At 47.0% G+C, this 18,570-nt stretch overlaps 1 protein-coding gene across 2 annotated transcripts in view; it reads right to left on the bottom strand.

The window, feature by feature from the left end:
- The window catches only part of LOC140900694 (gametocyte-specific factor 1-like), a 610,277-nt gene that overhangs the window by 175,920 nt on the left and 415,787 nt on the right, over positions 1–18,570 (bottom strand). The gene's annotated exons all lie outside the window — the stretch shown is intronic.

An 18,570-nucleotide genomic window follows, 5' to 3' on the forward strand; every position in this document is an offset into this window, starting at 1 on the left:
AGGTTAATGACAGGCACACACCCACCCCCGAGTCCTCTGACCATTCCGTATGGTGTCCAGCCCTTTATCCACTGAACTCCCACAGAATTGTCAGGCCTGCTGTTCCCAATGGAACAGTACACACCCGTTTATTACTTCTTCTTTAGACTCTGTACTCGATACTTAGACTCTGTACTGCAAAACACACAGCACTTAGATATATTTCTAGTGAAAACAAGAAGGGAGATTATCAAAGAACAGAGATTCCAGTGACCATCAGTAAGAATGCAAGCAAAAAATGGTTACATTTCAAATGAAATCATAACTTGCTCCTAGAAACTAAACTTAACCAACAGGTTAACCTCCTGTCTCAAGATGTTTCTCACCCAAAGTTCTCAACCAAGCCTGATCGCGACCCCTCTTTCATGAAGCAAACTCGCGGTCCATCTACTTCCTAAGTGAAAGATGTCCCCCAAATAGACTAGAGCAAACCTTTGATGTGTACCCCCAAATTGGGTCCCCACCCCCTGTCTACTTCCTGCTACTTTTCTTTCTTTAAAGTTCTCACAGTCCTTCTCAACTGAATGTACATTAAGCATGTAGGGTTCACATGTAAACAAACAGATGGATAAACATTTCTTGCCTGAAAGAAAACCATTTTGTCACCTTTCCTGGTGACTAGTCCCGAGACACAGATCCTAAGAATGTAATTTTCAATGCATATCCATGACTCTTTACACAGCATCTGTACATGTGTTTCACAATGATATTGGTGACATGGGCTTTTATTTGAGACTCATGGGGCAATCTTTTAGTGAACTAGAATGTACGTACCAGGTCCCTCGGCACCCACTCTGTGCCCCTCGCCAGTTAACACTAAGATTCCTGAGTCCTCAGTTGACTTCAGCTCTGGTAGCACATTAATGTACATTTCCCACCAATCTCACAACATGATTAGTTTCTCTTCTTGTTGTGTTTCTTTATTCCATGCCAACAAGGTGCTCAAATTACAGACTTCATGGTTTTATAATGTCTCTGAATTTTCCTAGGAAACCAGGATCTCAGCTCTCTTCACGGATGGGCAGCAGGTATCAAATAAACATAAGGAAGTACTACTTCACACAACACACGGTCAACCTGTGGAACTCATTGCCAAGGGATGTTGTGAAGGCCAAAAGTATAACTGGGCTTTTTTAAAAAAAAGAATTAGATAAGTTCATGGAGAACAGGTCCATCAATGGCTATTAGGCAAGATGGTCAGGGATGCAACCCCAAGCTCTGGGTGTCCCTAGGCCTCTGACCACCAGAAACTGAGACTGGACAACAGGGATTGGATCATTTCATGATTGCCCTGTTCTGTTCATTCCTGCTGAAGAAGCCAGCTGGCATTGACCACTGTTGGAAGAGAGTGTACTGGACTAGATGGACCATTGGACTGGCCCAGTAAGGCTGATCTTAGGTAGTGGCCACAGTGGGTCAGGTTTTCAAGATGGGTGCCTCAGTTTTGTCCACAAAACTTGAATTTGTTCAGATGGATGGGTACCTAGCTATGTGATTGCTGGCGCTGCAGACACGAGTATAGATTCTGCTCATGCTGTTGGCCCATGTGCAGGCCCATTTTAGGTACCTATATGTGACGGGGTGGTAGGCTGTGCCCCGGCCTCTTCCATGGACACAGACTGCTCCGAGTCCCTCCAAAGTGTTCTAGGGATGCCTGCTCCTGAGATCCTGGTGGTAAGGGCTCTGATGACTGTTTGACCCCAACGGATGATCTTAAGTCACCTTTACGCTTGACCTTTGTTTTCTTTCTCCTCCCTCTTGTCTATACTTTTGTGTCTAGGTTTCTCCAGACCCTTTACATATATTTCCTCTTTACCTGGCCCTTCAGGTTTTATTTCCACCCTCCTGGGCCTCCATACCTGCCTTGGTGTCCCTGTTAGAAAGGGATTCCAGTCCATGCCCAGTAGAAGGCAGTGGGGCAATCCATCCACTACCGCTACATGTTTCTGCCTAAACTTCCCCTTAATTTTTAGAGTCCTTAAAATTGGGCAGAATTTCTTATCCCCATGGACCTGGTATTCAGTTTTGATCCTACCTCTGGGAAGTATCCAGTGGGGTTTCACTAACTCCTGCCTGATTAGCAAACAGGATGAAGCTGTGTCCATTAGTCCCTTTGGTGGCTCCTCCCTACCCAGACCGATACGGTAGGTACTTTCTTTTTTCTTTCCTGCCTGGGAGTCTTGTCCCAACCACAAAACTGGGCAAACCCACAGTCCATTTTAGGACAGTCTCTTTTTAGATGTCCTTCACGTCCATGTCGGAAGCACACTGTAGGCCAAGCTCCCACTACAGTTCCTTGAGGCTCCTCCCTCTTCTTCTTGCTGCCCTTCCCAGCTGTAGGCACTCTGGTCCTTCTCAGATCTAGTCCCTTAAACCACTGACTCACTCTGGGAATGTCCGCCTCTGTAAATTCCTCTCACTTTAACTGTGGGGTCCAGATGAACTGGCTGGCGCCACAGAACCCATCCTCGGATATGCTCAGGGAGACTCTGAAGAAACTTCCAGAATCATGCAGTCCATGATCTCCCCCACAGTCTGAGTATCTGGCCTTACCAATGAGTGGCCCAATCTTTTAATTCCTGTCCAAATGCACAGAGGCATAATCCCTCAATCCATCTTTCAACTCTACATTTCTGGCAGTACTTTTCTGTGGACAGGCCCCACCTCGTCCAGCATGGCTGCCTTAATCATGTCATAATCTCTTGCCTGCTCATCACTAAAAGCCCTGTATGTGCTTCCCCGGTTAAATAGGGTGTCAGTTGAAGGGCCCACATTGTTCTGTCCCTAGGAGGTCTCACTGCTGCTCCTTGAAGAGTAACCAAAAACACATCGGGGTTGTTCGCAGGTCCCATTTTACAGTCTGATCTCCTGTTCCTGGTTTCCATTTCCTGTCACAGGACTCACCAAACTTTGGAGGAGTTGTTGCCAGACCTGGGCTTGCTCCCGTATAAATTCCTGACGGCTCTTTTGCTGTTAAACCTACCAGGCAAGGAAAGGCTGTTTTTCTGCCTGGTGGGATTGTTGGAAGGTCTGTCGGGTCTTCTACATCAGTGGTCTCCAAACTGGGGTGCGCGGGATGATCCCGGGGGGAGCGTGGCATTAGTAGCGCCGCCGGACAGCACTCTGCCATTTTTTTCCTTCGGCGGCAGCTCTGCACAGGGAATAGGCACCTGTATAAGATAAAGCCCCAAATATCAGGACATCTGGTCACCCAAGTTTCTTTCTCTGTCTGTTCCCCTCAAAGGGCTCCTGCCCATGTCCTTTTACACAGTTTCCCTGTTAATGGAATGATTGGTTCCTTGACTCACTAGCCCCAATCTGACCTTGTAATCAGGTACACCTCTATCCAATTAGGCCTTCTGTGAGGAACGGAATTAGTAGGAATAGTGACCAGAGTGCTGACTCAAGTGCAAACCCTCAGCACTCTGTCACCTCATATCTGGAGATATGACCCCAGAATGTCCATTAGTGATCACCACACTCGATGCCCCCCGTTTATGGGTCCTGATCATGTACCTTTTCCATATCACTTTACTCTGCTAGTGCCCATAGTCCTTGCAGAAAGAGAAAAAGGACTGCAAAATTTTGTCCCTAGCAAAACTAGTCCTATGAGATGTATGAGACTGAAACTTACCTCCCAGCATCAAGTCCTTCCAGGGACACTGGTGTCCAGGACATTGCCAATGGATGAACTGCCGATTGAACAGCAGACCTGAGAAGTAGCCGGGGCTTCCTGACTCTCTGTTCAAGCTGCACCTTCCTCCTGATTGCTGCAGTTCTGTGCCTCTCTTTCCCCAGGCTTTCTATCAAAGCATTCGAGTCTGTGCTTTTCAAGGGTGGGAATGAGAGACTGGTGAGAGCGCTCAGGAAGCAGAGAACTTGGATTCTTCTGGAAAACCCCAAGACTCACCATGAGGGAGTGTGTCTGCTGGTGAGGTAAGAGATCTAGGAGGCATCATTTTATCCTTGGGAATCAGTAGCCAATAGAGTGGCTGAGAGGGAACCTCCCGTTTATAGCTTTGTGGGTGGGTGGGGTGGTGTCCTGGGTGGAAACACACAGCTCCCACTCCTAGATATCAGAGCTGTCTGCTCAGAGCAGCTGAGTTTTTTTGAAGTGTGCAATCTAGCCCATGAGTGGTTTCTTTTGTCTTCCAGGCTTCTGCTAAGATCTGGACTCATAACACCTGAGATCATACAGAGCCTCCTCCCCTGGGTGAATTCCCCCACAGAAAACCACCGAGTCACCAGCACAGCTTTCCTTGCCCAGGTAAGACACAGGGCTCTGAAGAGTAGTTTCACCATTAGACTGTTGTCTGCCTTTCTTTCGGGAGTTTTACAGTTCTGTTCATAGGAGTAATTGTCATTTTAGACAGTAGAATAGGTCCTCCGTTATATGGAAACCTCACCAGGAACTTCACGATACCTTTCTGAGTCCTTCTCTCTCTGTGTTTTTTATTGCCGTCATTGCCTATACTAGCTACACAACCACAGGTGCTGGCTGAGAGAGATACAGACAGAGTTTGGATGACTGGACCTCTTCTGCCAAGTCCTAGTGCTGATCCTAACCAACAGCTCCTGATTTTGGTTTCGCTCAGCAGATCTTCTGAATGAACCTAGTGTCCTAATACTACCAACCAAGCAACCTACAACTACATTCACGTCTATCTTAGGTTCTCATTACTCTAGTATCTGAGTACCTCCAAACTCTTTAATGTCTGTATCCCCACCACACTCCTGCGAGGTAGGGAAGGACTATGTTTCCTATTTTACAGGCAGGGAACTGATGCACAGAAGGGCTAAGTGACTTGCCCAAGGTCACACAGGAAGTCTTTGAGGGAGCAGGAAATGGAACCTGGGTCTCCTAAGTCCTAGGCTAGTGTGATACCTGCCGCAGCATCCTCCCTTTCCACAGCCTTCCTCCAACATCTGCATCATATTTCCCACTTATGCTAAGAACTATCTTCGGGGCTCATCCGCTTCTAAGAAAAACAACCTCTCTGTGCCTGTGATGGGCTGTACCTGAGCTTTGAGGCTCCTTACAAGAGGCCCCGTGGTCCTACTACACCCTGCCCCAGGAAAAGAGCCCCCAATCTGGGTCTGTCTAGAGAGGCTTCATGAAAGCAGCCAATCCGAGCCCATGAGGCTCGGCTAAAAGGAGCTGAAGGGCCTTAGCAGGTCAGTTCCTGGCAGGAACTGGAGGGGCAAGAAAGGGCGCTGCTCTCTGGCCACAGAAATTCAGGGGACAGCCAGAGTTTGATTCTGGCAGCCTTTACTTAAGCTGGGTTTTCAGGAAGAGAGTCCCGAAGAACTTTAACCCTGAGGTGAGGGTGAAGCTAAAAGTGGCCGGTAGGAAGAAGCGACAATGAACTGAAATCAAGTAGTGCCTAGCTCCTGTTTATAGGATCCATGGTTTGGAACCCAGAGTTAGGGGCAGGCCCAGGTTCCCCTACCACCAACAGTGGCATAAGCCCCATGGAGGGGACAATGCTAATGGAGAGCTTGAACAAAGGGCAGAATGTAAAGGACCCAGAGTTGGGGCTGGAGACCCAAGTGAGGGCAATGGGACTGTTCTGGACTACCCCAGAAGGGGTTCATTTGGACTTTGGGACTCAGCCAGAGGCCTGAGCCACAGAAGGCTCACTGAGGACGGCTGGCAGGGTGCACCAGGGGTCAGAAAAGGACTGTGATACCATACCCAGCCACTAAGAGGCTCTCAAGAGGTGAGTGGATCCCTATTCTAGTGCCCAAAAGGAAAGCTCCATGTTTTGTAGACCTTTCTCATTTGTGTGGAATACTAAAGTTACAGTGTATTATGTGCCAAGTATCAGAGGGGTAGCCATATTTGTCTGTATCCTCAAGACTGGGGCTGTAGGAGGACTCCTTGTTGTTTTTAGCGTATGACATGTCTGCTCAAATTCTATTCCCAATCTTAATGATCCTATTGGGGCTAATGGACAGGTTGATTTTCTTTCAGCTAATGAGTGATCCCATGCTCAGGGAGAAGAAGTTCCTTAAGCCAGTCTTACACATCTTGGAAGAAAGGTCACAGGATAGGAACAGCATTGTCCGGCAGATGGCTGTAAGAGGCCTGGGAAATTTAGTCTATGGGGCACCTGAGAAGGTAAGAGAGAATACTGACTAGAATGCAGCATAACTAGAGAAACCAAGGGAAATAGTTCTTCGGAGTTTACAGAGGCTGCACACAATGCACTAGGCCAAATTCTGCTCTCTCACATACCCGAGTAACCTCTTTGCAGTCAATACAGGGCAAGCTAGATCCTTTGCTAAGCTGGGCATAAGCAAACAATCTGTGCACTTTAATATGACCATGTGTAAATGTCTCCATCTAGGAATAAAAAATGCAGGCCTTACTTACAGGATGAGAGACTCTATCCCAAGAAGCAATGATGCTGAAAACCACTTGAGTCATGGCAGAGAATCAGTTGAACATAAGGTGTCCCAATGCGAAGTTGTGGCCAAAAGGGCTGAAATGATCCTTAGAGGCATAAAGAGAGGAATCTTGAATAAGAGTAAAGAAGTTCTTTTCCCTCTGAATATGATGCTCATGTGAGCACTGCTGGAATGCTGTGTCCAGATCAGGTCTCCACAATTCAAGAAGGATGCTGATAAATTAGAGAGGATTCAGAGGTGTCACAAGAATTCTCAAAGGATTGGAAAAGATACCTCTAGTGATAGACTCAAGGAGCTCAATCTATTATTTAGCCTTACAAAGAGAAGGTTAAGGAGTGACTTGAGGACAGTCTATAACTGCTCACATGGGGAACACATTTTGAGAATGGGTTCTTCCCATTAGCAAACAAAGGTATAAGAAGATTCAATGGGGGAAAATGAAGCTAGACTAATTCAGACTGGTAATAAGGCATTGATTTTTAATGGTAATTTTAATTAACCATTGGAACAATTTACCAAGGGTTGTAGTGGATTCTCTGTCACTAGCAATTTTAAAATTAAGATTGAACGTTTTTCTAAAAGATACACTCTAGTTCCAACAGAGACTATTTCGGGGAAGTTCAGTGTTATGCAGGAGGTCAGGCCGGATAATCACAAGGGTTCCTTTTGGCCTTGGAATCTAAGTAACTAGGAATCTAATGATAGGATGACACAGGTGTATTATGGCACCAAGTTTGGCTCATTGTAGCTTGAACCTGGTCTGAAATATAGCTATAGGTCTCCGGGGGTGGGAGGGGGAGATGAAATTCCCACAGCTTCATAACTGCTAAAGAAAACGTATTAGAAGTGTGATCAGTGATCAGTGTTCTTTAATGTCATATTTTTGTCCAGGTGAAAAAGCACAAGAAGTTTCTTATGGTCATACTGATCAGGGCCTTAAGTGACCCTTTCAGTTCTGAAGTCATTGGCGAGAGCATGAAAGCAGTGGCCAAAGTCCTGAAGGAGCTGAAAGAGAAGGACATAGGTTCTTCCTTCAGAGACCTCACCCAACAGATCCGGACCTACTTTGACAACGTATGTGACCAGAACTCTCCAGCCCCAGTTCAAGCGATCTTGATTAGACTCCATTTACTCCCTGGGCATTGCTCATGTCAGAGAGAAGAGATGTTTCGGCCCCAGGGAAGAGAGGTGTTTTACGGAGGAGGAGAACATTAGGAGGATGGGGATGACATCCCTGCTTCCACAGTCTCCCCCTTCTGTTCTTCTTTCTTGCCACTGAGAACCTCAAAGAAAGTCTGAATACTAGATTGGGTAGCTAGATAACCATGAAAAGGGGGTTTCAAGGTACAATAGAGAGTGTTGGGCCTGCTCTATACCATTTTTATGTGAGAGGGTTGGAATGATTCCGTTTCTGCAGAGAATTTTGAGATTTCAAATTTTGGTTTTGTTCCTATTTGTGGGACACCCTCTCCCCAAACTTCAAAACTCTTTGTGAAACGGAATTACTATTCTCAACTGAGCTCTTTTGAAAGCCTTGGATCCGGGCAGTGTGCTCTCGGTGCTGGGAACCCAGGTGCTGGGAACCCAGGAAACTGTGGGAGCTAGAAGTGCCAGGGAGTTGCAAATTTGAGAGCCAGGGTCCCAGACGCTGTGGGTTTGGAAGCCCACGATCCCAGTCAGCCTGCTAGATCGGCTTCCAAGGAGCTGAATGGGTGCACTGTCAAGACAGCAGGCAGGTTTCTAAGGACCCCTGCCTGGCTTCTGGAGGAATTTCATCAAAATGGAACTGTCACTAAAATAGTTTGATGAATCAGCAAATTCAAATCAAAAATTCGTTCATGAAAGTGTTTCCGACTAGCTGTAGTTGGAATCCCTCAACTTTAGCATAGAAGAGATGGCTGTGCGAGGTACGTGATGTGATTGTCCCTTAGTTACTAACTTGTGGGGCTTTCTTGGCTGTAGGAGGACGATGCTCTTCGTTTATTGTCCTTTATCCTATTTGGCATCCTGGCCCGCCTGACCAAAAGAAAATGGAAGGGCTATTTCGCCGAGCAGGTTAGACAGAGCTGGGTCACACTTCTGCTGCACCTGCAAGACCCGAACCCCAGGGTTTCAGTGGTAAGACCGAGAGTGACTTATTTACTAAGCCAAAAGAATCTTCCTCCCAATGCCAGGGGAGCTCTGCTATTCCTGCCTGCTGTGGAGGCCCAAATTCTCCCCATAGTTCATTGCCCTCCTGCTGAGTCAGTTCCAGCCAGGTTGTTCCATGGCTGCCTCACCAGAATCCAGGATAGGTCATGGGTCTGAGCCCAACAGCTCTCTATTCCTGTCTGTCTCTGCACCCCAGGCCCCTGCCTCCCCAGAACAGAAGAGAGACCTGGTGAAGCAGCTTTCATAGGTAGATCTGTTCCAAAAAGACATTGATGCTACCTCCAGGTTGCAGTGGAAGCTCTCCCCTCTATTAGTCATTCCCGCATGTTTTCTGCCAATTACATCCAGATGAATCCCTTTTTATCCTGGAATAGATGAGCAGGCAAGCAGATAAGTTCCCTTTGAATGACCATAGCACTCAGTAGGGAACAATTAAATGGTGTGACACGCTTTCTTTTTTTCAGGAATGCAGAGCTACGTTTCACCTCTGTGTCCCGTTTTTGGGACTGAAGAGGCTCCAAACTGCAGTGAATGAACACCTTGATAGCACAGCTGAGCTGAAGCCTGAGGAGCTCCAGGTGGACATTTGCAGACACCTTGTGAGTGAGCTGTTGAAGTGTCTGAGATTCTTGACTGGAGTGGCGTGTGGTGGTGTAGAGATGTGTGATGGGTAATGGAAATAACGGTCAGAGTGGGATATATGACTGAGGGTGATGGAAAATGTAAATCTGCCACAGATCCCCATTTTTCCCACGTCCACCCAGTCACCTGTTCTTTCTCTGATTTACCGTGGCTCGTAAAAGCATGTGCTGGCAGTCAAAGGGCACTTCTAGCCAGAGAGAGCTCATGTGTCCCTGATTTCCTCTAGGCCAAAGAGAATGCCGAGCTGCTGGAGAACCTGTACAAAAACACCATCACATACTTCTGTAGCAGCTGGGAAGAGATGCGGGCAGTTGCAGCCAAGTTAGCTGGTGAGAGATGATGCCCAGTGTCCCTTTTGGTATTCCCATTGAGGGAGAGAGAAGAAAATCCCACTGTGCAGCACTGAGCTGCCATTAATCTCTCTGTGCCTCAGCTTCCCATACATAAACGGGGATGTTAATATCCCTACCTCTCCAGTGTGGTGGTCGGAGGAAATCATGACTTGCTATAAAGTGCTTTGGGATTGTTGCAGGGAAAGCATGGTGCAGTCATTTAGTAGTAAAGGCTGGGACACTGTCTCGTAGGGCATGTTTACACTTGGAGCTGGGGGTCTAATTCCCAGCTTGATGAGACATACCCGCACTAGCCCTGAGTGCTAAAAATAGAGAGTAGCTGCGATGGCAGGAGCAGCAGGAAGTTTAAGCACCCCAAGTATGATCCCATCCAAACCCCAAAGTCGATTCTCAAGGTGGCTAGCTCCTCCCACTGCTCGTGCTGCTTTAGCTACATTCTAATTTTAGCATGCGAGCGCTGTCCGAGCTAGAGTGGGCCTGTCCCATTGAACTGGGAGTGATCTCCCTCGCTCAAAGTGCAGACCCACCCACAGTGTTGCTCAGTGCTCTTCACTACTACTTCATCATTGGGAGGCATGCAGCCCACCTGCCCTCAGCGCCTGCTGTTTCAGGTTCCTGGCCACACCACCTTGTCAAGGAGGCAAAAGGTTCCTCCGCTTTGGCCCTGTGCCCTCTTCTCCCAAGCATACCCAGGTGAGACAGGCAGGCGTTGTGCCCTAAGTCTCACCTATCAGTCACCTTGTGGGATCCCTGCTTAGAACTCACTTATTCCTGGCCCCAGTCCTTTGCTCAGACCACTAGACCAAGACACTAGCTTAGTATGTCTCCAATAACTGACAGCAGTGGCAAGAGGAACACAGACTCTTTAAAGCAAATGGGTTTTGTGTAAACATTCTTAAAAAAAAAAGTCTTTCTCATTCTCTTCAGTGTGGACTCTAAACTGCACTAGCATCTTCTTGCCCACAGCTCACCCTTAGGCCCACAGTAGGAGAGGCCAAAGACCTGTCTAGGGGCTGCTAATATCACTTTGCACTCAACAAGGGAAGGTTTTATTGTTGTTGTTTGTTTTCCATTGTGTATTTAGGCATCATCCTGGAACACACAGACAGGCAGCGTATGAAATGGCTGGACCTGGAACATCTGCTTATGTGTAAGTAATAAATACAGCTGAAGTTCTGCTCATCCGTGAGTTCTAAAGGAATTTAGCTGACAAGCAGCTGTAACCGATAGCACTGGTGCAAAGTGCATCAGCCACACGTCAAAGGACAAATTCACTCTTGCCCAGTAGAAAGTCAGCTTTAATTTCCCCTGAAGGAGGAAGCTGCAGAGGGTGTGATGTGAGTCCGTGCATCTCCTGGTTGTCCTGGCAAGGCCCCCTCCGCAGCCAGTGCTATCCACTCTTTGGGCTTTATTGGCTCTCTGTGGACTCCCCAGGTGAGGAGAAATTGTAGCCACTTTCTGCTACCCCAAATTTCCCACCAGCAATTTTTCTTCCAGTAGGTGCCCTGCATCCTGCACAAAGCAGCTTGGACCTGGCCTCTGTTCAATTCCAGGGTTATTGGAGCTCAGACAGTGGCTCCTGAATAGAGATGGAAAATAAACTTAAAAGTGGAAGCTATTGAAACAATGGACCTTCTTCCATTTACAGCAGAATGGATGACTTTCTGGTCGAGTCAGGGTCTCCCCGCTTGTTGGGAGCATGGAAGGGAGCCAATGGAGGAAGCTAAAGCTTTCTTTGTATTGGAGAGCTTCTGTAGCGTGGTATTCAGAGGTAGTAAGTCTCCAGCTATTTCAGGCACAGGTGACAATATGAAAAGTGAGGCATATTCATCTCTCATGTATTTTCCACCCCAATAGAAGGACTGAGCCTAGTTTCACATTTTACCATGTGATCATTCTGCTCTGGTAGTTCAAGATTCTGTGATCACGCTTAGCTGTGATTTGATAGTCTGTATACTAACATGTTGTCCTGTGTCATTTCAGCTCTCCAGGTCCTCAAGAAAGACCCAAGTCCCTCTGTCCAGCTGGTGGCAACGGAGGTCATAAGTGACATCTGTCCTGGCCGAGTGCTTGGGGACTGAAGCGGAACGGAGACAAACAGAAGAAGGCGCTCCAGTAGTATAAGGGCCCTACCGTCAATCAAACGTTAACCCCACCCTTGGCCCTTGTAAGCCTTGCCCACCGGTCACTGGAAGTCCCAAGCCATGAGGTATTACTTCCAGGGTCAAGGCGGACAAATGACCGGAAGCAAGGTGTGTCATGTGACCCCTCTAAGAACTCCTCCCATTGTCCTCTACCAATCGGGATGGGTTTCGCCCTGATAGGAACGCCCCAAGAGAAGATTTGACCAATCAGTGGGAGTTCCGGGGCAGGATGACCTGTCTGGAAGTGGTTCGTGTGACCCCTCTGAGAATTCCTCCAACCACCCTCTACCAATCAGGAGGGGTTTCAGCCACTGGAAACCACCCCGAGAGGAGGTTTGACCAATCATGGGGAGTTCCGGGGTAGGGTGATCTGTCTGGAAGTGGTTTGTGTGACCCCTCTAAGAATTCCTCCCACCACCCTCTACCAATCAGGAGGGGTTTCAGCACTGGAAACCACCCCGAGAGGAGGTTTGACCAATCATGGGGAGTTCTGGGGTGGGGTGATCTGTCTGGAAGTGGTTTGTGTGACCCCTCTAAGAATTCCTCCCACCACCCTCTTCCAATCAGGAGGGGTTTCAGCCACCGGAAACCACCCCGAGAGGAGGTTTGACCAATCATGGGGAGTTCCGGGGTGGGGTGATCTGTCTGGAAGTGGTTTGTGTGACCCCTCTAAGAATTCCTCCCACCGCCTTCTACCAATCAGGAGGGGTTTCAGCCACTGGGGACCACCCCGAGAGGAGATTTGACCAACTGGGGGGAGTTCCGGGGTGGGGTGACCCGTCTGGAAGTGCTTCGTGTGACCCCTCTAAGAACTCCTCCCACCACATTCTACCAATCGCGATGGGTTTTGGCTGCAGAGGACCGCCCCGAGAAGAGATTTGACCAAAATGGGGCAGGTTCTCGGATTGGGTGAACCGTCCAGAAGAGGGTCATGTGACCCCTCTAAGAACTCCTCCCAACGCCCTCTGCCAATCAGAGTGCAGCACCATCACCCCATAAGTCCGGGCGCTGGGCAGACGAAGCCATCTCTTACCAAGAAGACATGTTTTAGAAATTGTGGAAAGGCTGAGAGGAAACATGGAGTCCTTTACCACCCCCGTGAGACCTTCAGATTTTGTTTTAGCTCCGAGGACCTTTGGAGTTGTGTGGAGAAAGCACTACAGCAGTGACAGTTCCGAGGAGGGCCCTTTGACTCAACCGTTGATGGCTACGTCGGAACCTAACCCCAAAATCCAAACCTTTGTGAGGCACCCCAGTGAGTGTGACAGCCTCTCATTGTCCATGCCCTAAAGTTGGAAGGCGATTGTGGCTTGGGGGAGTCACAAGGTGAACGGGAAAGATGGCGCTCAGGTAAATGAATGATTAAGAAGCGACTGTCGATCATGGGGGTGTTATGGGGTTCGGAATCAACCTGGCATTGCATAAATCTAAAAACAGGCAGTGGGGTGCTTACACTGTTTTTTGTCTGAAAATCTCTCAACAGCTCGACGATGCCTTTCTAGAGGCCTTTGAGAAGTTGCACATCGGTAGCCCTGTGGGAGTAAATCCATCGCGCATCAGCTGTTTTTGCTCCTGTCTGAGACCCAGATCTCAAGAGGAAATTCCAGAAAAGGACAAAAATGGAAGAATGAACCAGCTCAGACTCCCTCATGGTAGGGGTCATGACGTCCTTTGTTTCAGGCGGCTGTAAAAGATTGTGTTAAACCAGGCGATTAATAAAACTTATTTAAATGTGTCAGAATGAACGTGTCCCCCTCCATACTTGTGTTCGTAAAAGACGGTCCCAGGAAGAGTCATGTCTCCACAGACGGCTCTGTTAAAGAAAATCTGTTAAACCCCCAGGAAAGTTGGGGGCTTTGACGGGGTCAATCTTCTTTTTCAAGTGGCCAAAAAGCATCATAAAACTTTAAATAGAAGACAGGAGCTTGGCTTTCACACCAGGATGCTTACACTTTACACAAACCAGCTCGAATACGTTTTAAAAGAACCAAGACCATTCTTTCAGATGTGGATGCGCAATGGCAGGCAGATTTGGTCGGTATGCACTGGTTCTCCAAACACAACAGCGGTTTTAAGTACATCTTAACAGTGATAGACGTTCTATCCAAATATGCCTGTGCCTTAGGCCTAAAAGACAAGATGAGTGGTGAGGTATCCAAGGCCTTTAAAGCTATTTTTAGCCAAGGTCGCGTGCCTCAAAAATGACAAACTAATCGGTGGAAAGAATTTTGAAACAGACCTTTTAGCAGATTGTTGAAACGGCACAGCGTTAACGCTTTTTGTTACTGATAATGAAGTCAAAGCAGGGGTTGTGGAGCGATTTAACAGAACTTGAAAAAGATGCGGAGGATGTGGCGATATTTTACAGCCCATAACGCCTTTCGCCACCTTGACCTGTTACCTGACTTTATGAAGAGTTACAACCAGAGCTTTTACAGAACTCGACGTACCAGACCCACTGATGTTAACCCTTCCAATTCTCTGAAGATATGGAAACTGGTTGATCGAGATGGTTTTAAAATAAAACCAGTTGTTGCCCCTTTTAGAAAAGGCGACCACGTGAGACTCTCTCTAAAACCAAAGGAGCTTTTGAAAAAGGTTGTGAACAGACGTTTACCAATGAGATATTTATAGTGGATGAAGCCTTAACCAGGAGCCAGAGACCTGTATACCGATTAAAAGATTACGAGGGTGAGACAGTTACTGGATCTTTTTACCCTGAAGATTTACAAAAAGTAAACCCCAAAGGAGACAGGATTTGCCGGATCGAAAAAGTTCTAGCGGAGAAAGGAAAAGGGAGAAAAAAGCAGCTACTGGTGAAATGGTTTGCCGGGGGGACGGGGACGATAAGTTTACCAGCTGGGTGGAAGCTTCTCAATTCTGACGTTTAGACACAAACAAACAAAAAGATTCCTCCTGCAAAGACTGAGGGAGAGAAAAATGAGCGATGGCAGGTGTTACATGACTTTGCCCAGCAATGCCAGCTCTGCAGTTTTTCCTCAAAACACCAGCTCGAACTTTACAATACAGCTAATTAAGCCCTTGGGTCTCCCGGGTGCCTGGAAGGTGGGGTTAGTGGAAATACAACACCCACACAGCTGGAACACTATCCGCGAGAACACCCCTTTTGAAATCACCTTTGAAGATATGGCCTAGAGTTTTATCCTACGACGAGGTTATTACTCGTCCATACCCGAATGATTGGATCATATGAACAGTACCGTGGCTCGTCCTCCCCCACCGCCTGAGGTGGTCATGAACTATGACCCTGTGGGTAGAAAAGTTAGCCTTAAATCCGCTGATTTTCCTTTTATGTTTTCTACCAGCAGGGAGCTAGCTAACATTCTAGGTTTGGGCCCCAAGCGCAGCGTCCAAAAATTCCCCTTCTGGGCAGACATCACAGGGGGGGTTAAGTCCTTGTATCTGCACACAGTTATTGTAGAACACCAGTTTGTGAGGGACTTTTCTGTTCCCCTGTTATGCTGTGTCCCTGTCTGAGGAAGGAACAATGAGTTTGTCACCATCCCCTACGATAAACCTCATCACGTTCCTGTCAGAAAACACCACATCGATACCATTACCATTGAAATAAAGACAGATCAGAACAGATACGTCTCATTTGTTGAACGGAGTGGATGTGAAAATTAAACTGACGCGCAGTAAAGACGCTTTCTGTTTAATGGGCAGTGCAGCCGAAGGCTTTAAATTGCGCATTGTATCAGCATCGCTTTTTGTGAAGAAAGTGCGGGTGGCCCTGAGCGTTCGTCTGGGGCTCGCGGAGTCCCTGCTTACCACAAATGCTAAATATCCCGTGGACCGCGTGGGAATGAAAGTGTTCAGCATCCCCGTGGGCAGCAGGGTCAATAACCAGGAGAACCTGTTTTTTGGGACAGTTACCCAAAATGCTTGTCCTAGGGTTTGTCCTATGCCTTGAGTGGAAGTTACACGAAAAATCCCTTTCATTTTAAACATTATGATATTAATTTTGTGGCCTTGTATGTGGCTGGTGAACAGATACCAACCAAGCCTCTGCAACCAGACTTGGAGGCAGGATGCTGCGTGAGAGAATACATGAATCTGGTACAGACGCTGGTAAACACATGACAGATTGTTCTCTGTTAATCGACCATGAGAACATTCCACAGAGTTACATCTTGTTTGCCTTTGACCTGTCTCCCGACCAGGAATGCACCGATGGCTATTCCCTGATTAAAACCAGGAACCTGAGAGCAGAAATACGTTTTGGGAAGGCTTTAACCATCACCGTCAATCTGATCGTGCATGGGGTTTTTGACAACATCATAGAGAGAAATCAGAGGAGAGACGTTCTGCTTGACTATATGTGAACATGGACACCGTGCAGCTCTCGTGTGTCTTATCAAGGTGCCATACACAAAAAAGAATTTCTTAGATGTGTTCCCTTGTGATTTGGCTCCCTGGCGACAAGCTGTCTCAGAGACCCCTAGGTTTGTATTGCACATCCACACAACCAACCTGGTGAACACTGGCTTGCCTTGTGTCTGGCGGAGCGTAACGTGGAGAGCTTTTAGACTCATACGGGCACCCCCCCAAAGAGCATGTTGTTTCCTAAAAGCATTATGAAATTTTTAAACAAAATGCCACAGGCATTGTGTTTCACAATAGACAATTACAAGACCCCCGCTCTGTCGCCTGCGACTATCACCGAGTGTTTTTCTTACATCATCGGAGCAAGTGTTTATCTTTTGACCGGATTTTAAAATTGTATTCTAATGACTTAGTGCAAAACGACCAGATGGCGATGAATTTTGTAAAAAATACATTTAAATTCTTGGGCATGCCTAGCCTTGCTCAAAATGTGTTTCAACAAGCCCAGACATGTGTATCTTGCAATGCTTTTTATAGCCAGGTTATCCAATATTCTCAGGCATAACAGACAATGTTTTGTTTGGCATTATCCAACACATTTTTTATAAAGTAACTTTTCCCACAGTTGCTAGGCCCCGCGAAAATTGCAGAAAAGGGGTGTTTCCACCTCGTATCCATTTTAAAATCTGTAGGGCAGGGTTTTAAACCCTTCTCCTAGGACCCTCTTGTTGTAAATTATTTTCTGTGTTTTCTTAAGGGTTTTGGTCTCTATTTACCACTGATTTTTGTTCCTTATGATAGAGGGCTGCTGCACCTCTCTCTTTTTTGAGGTGTTTTCTCGCAGGCCCGTGCAATAGTCCAGGACTAGATCTTTCAAACTGTCAAAGTTGATCTATTGAGAGTTTGCCAAGTTCAGGGTAATACCTTTGACTTTCATACAGGCCTTTCCTCCCGACAGCTTATACCCGTATGTTTTCGGGCCTGCCGACACAAACTCGGTGATGTGTTGATCTGGCGGGATCTCACTCGTGAGGGAATTTAGAAAGAGTTTAGCGATTTGGCATTTAGCGGGGTTAAACCTGATCTCGTGTTGGCACAAACGCACGCCTTCTTTCTGGTAGAAATCGTTCATGTACTTATTTTGTTTTTCTTTGTCTGTGCACCAGCTGGGGTACCCTGAAGCCTCTTGTTTCCGGTGGAGGTGTCATTTGATGAAGTCTTTTCAGAGTACATCAGATTTTTCATTAAAAAGCCAGATTTCATATATTTTTGCCACCGCGTACGCCTTCGCTATGGCCGCGTTCAATTCCACCGTGCACCAAGTCCCCAGGATGGCCCTCTCCTCGTCAGTACGGATGCACATCTCCCGCTGCTCGGTTTCCGCACAGGTTCGGCATAGCGGGAACATAAGCTTGCCACCCACTCTGACAGGTAACAATGGGAAAAAGAAGCCTTGTGTGGGGTACACTTTAACTTTTGCAATTCCAAAATAATTTGCAAGGGGTCCAAATTTGTCATAAACTATATCGGAGTGTTCGAGAGGGTATTCTTTGGTTTTCTTTACAAAAGGGTAGAAGCTGGTAAAATCATAATAGTGGATTTCTTCCCTGGAGTGAAGTTTGTAATATAGGTGCATAGCGTTTGTCCTTCCCCCCAAAAGAGCATCCCTAGGCACGAGAGGCTAGGGCAACTGGGCTCAGTTTAAAAAAACCTGCAAGCTCCCTGTCTGTTTCTTTCATCACTTCCCACTCTTGCTCCCAAAGAGTCCTCACTACAAAACCAAGTTGTTTCAGATAGTCGGTCTTGAGCTGCGTCTTGTAATAAAGAAACCCAAAAGTTGTCCCCGTCATAGGGTTTTGTGCTTTTTCACAATGACAGGTGGCACAAGCGTGGAAAAGAACACCCATTAAACTCTAAGGCTGTGTATACCCTGTCAACACTGGCATAACCGTCTAAAGAGTAGGAGCCTACCTGTAGTTCCCCACCCTGTAAAGCATGCCGTATTTGTATAGTTTCTTTGTGAGAGGTATTCAACAGCTACTGAACAGATGGGGTCGAATATCTTTTTCCTGCCTGTGATCATTGTCTGGAGGGAGAAGAGCTACTGTGTTAGGCTCCAAAAACATAAATCTGTACATAGCCATGCAGACAGATGCCAGTGTTATGTACCAGAATGGATCTATACACAGTTTTATCTCGGTGAATTTACCAGGTTCTCTCTCTACTAGAGCTCCCTTCTCCATCTTTTTCATAATCTCTTTTCTGTAGAGGATACAAGGCTGTCTCAAAATTTTGACATCCTGCTGACAGTAATACACGAGCTCTTTCTGCAAGTCAAACGTCTCCTACCTGTGGGCCTGCTACCAGTCGAGAAACTCTGCTTTTTCCCTGGGCATCATGCTTCCTACACCATAGTGCTCCACATCGGGCATAGGTCCCACGTCATTTTGATTTTCTAAAGTGTTCAAACAATGTGGAAAATA

This window comes from Lepidochelys kempii, chromosome 20 (genome assembly GCF_965140265.1).
Source record: "Lepidochelys kempii isolate rLepKem1 chromosome 20, rLepKem1.hap2, whole genome shotgun sequence".
Lineage (NCBI taxonomy): Eukaryota > Metazoa > Chordata > Testudines > Cheloniidae > Lepidochelys > Lepidochelys kempii.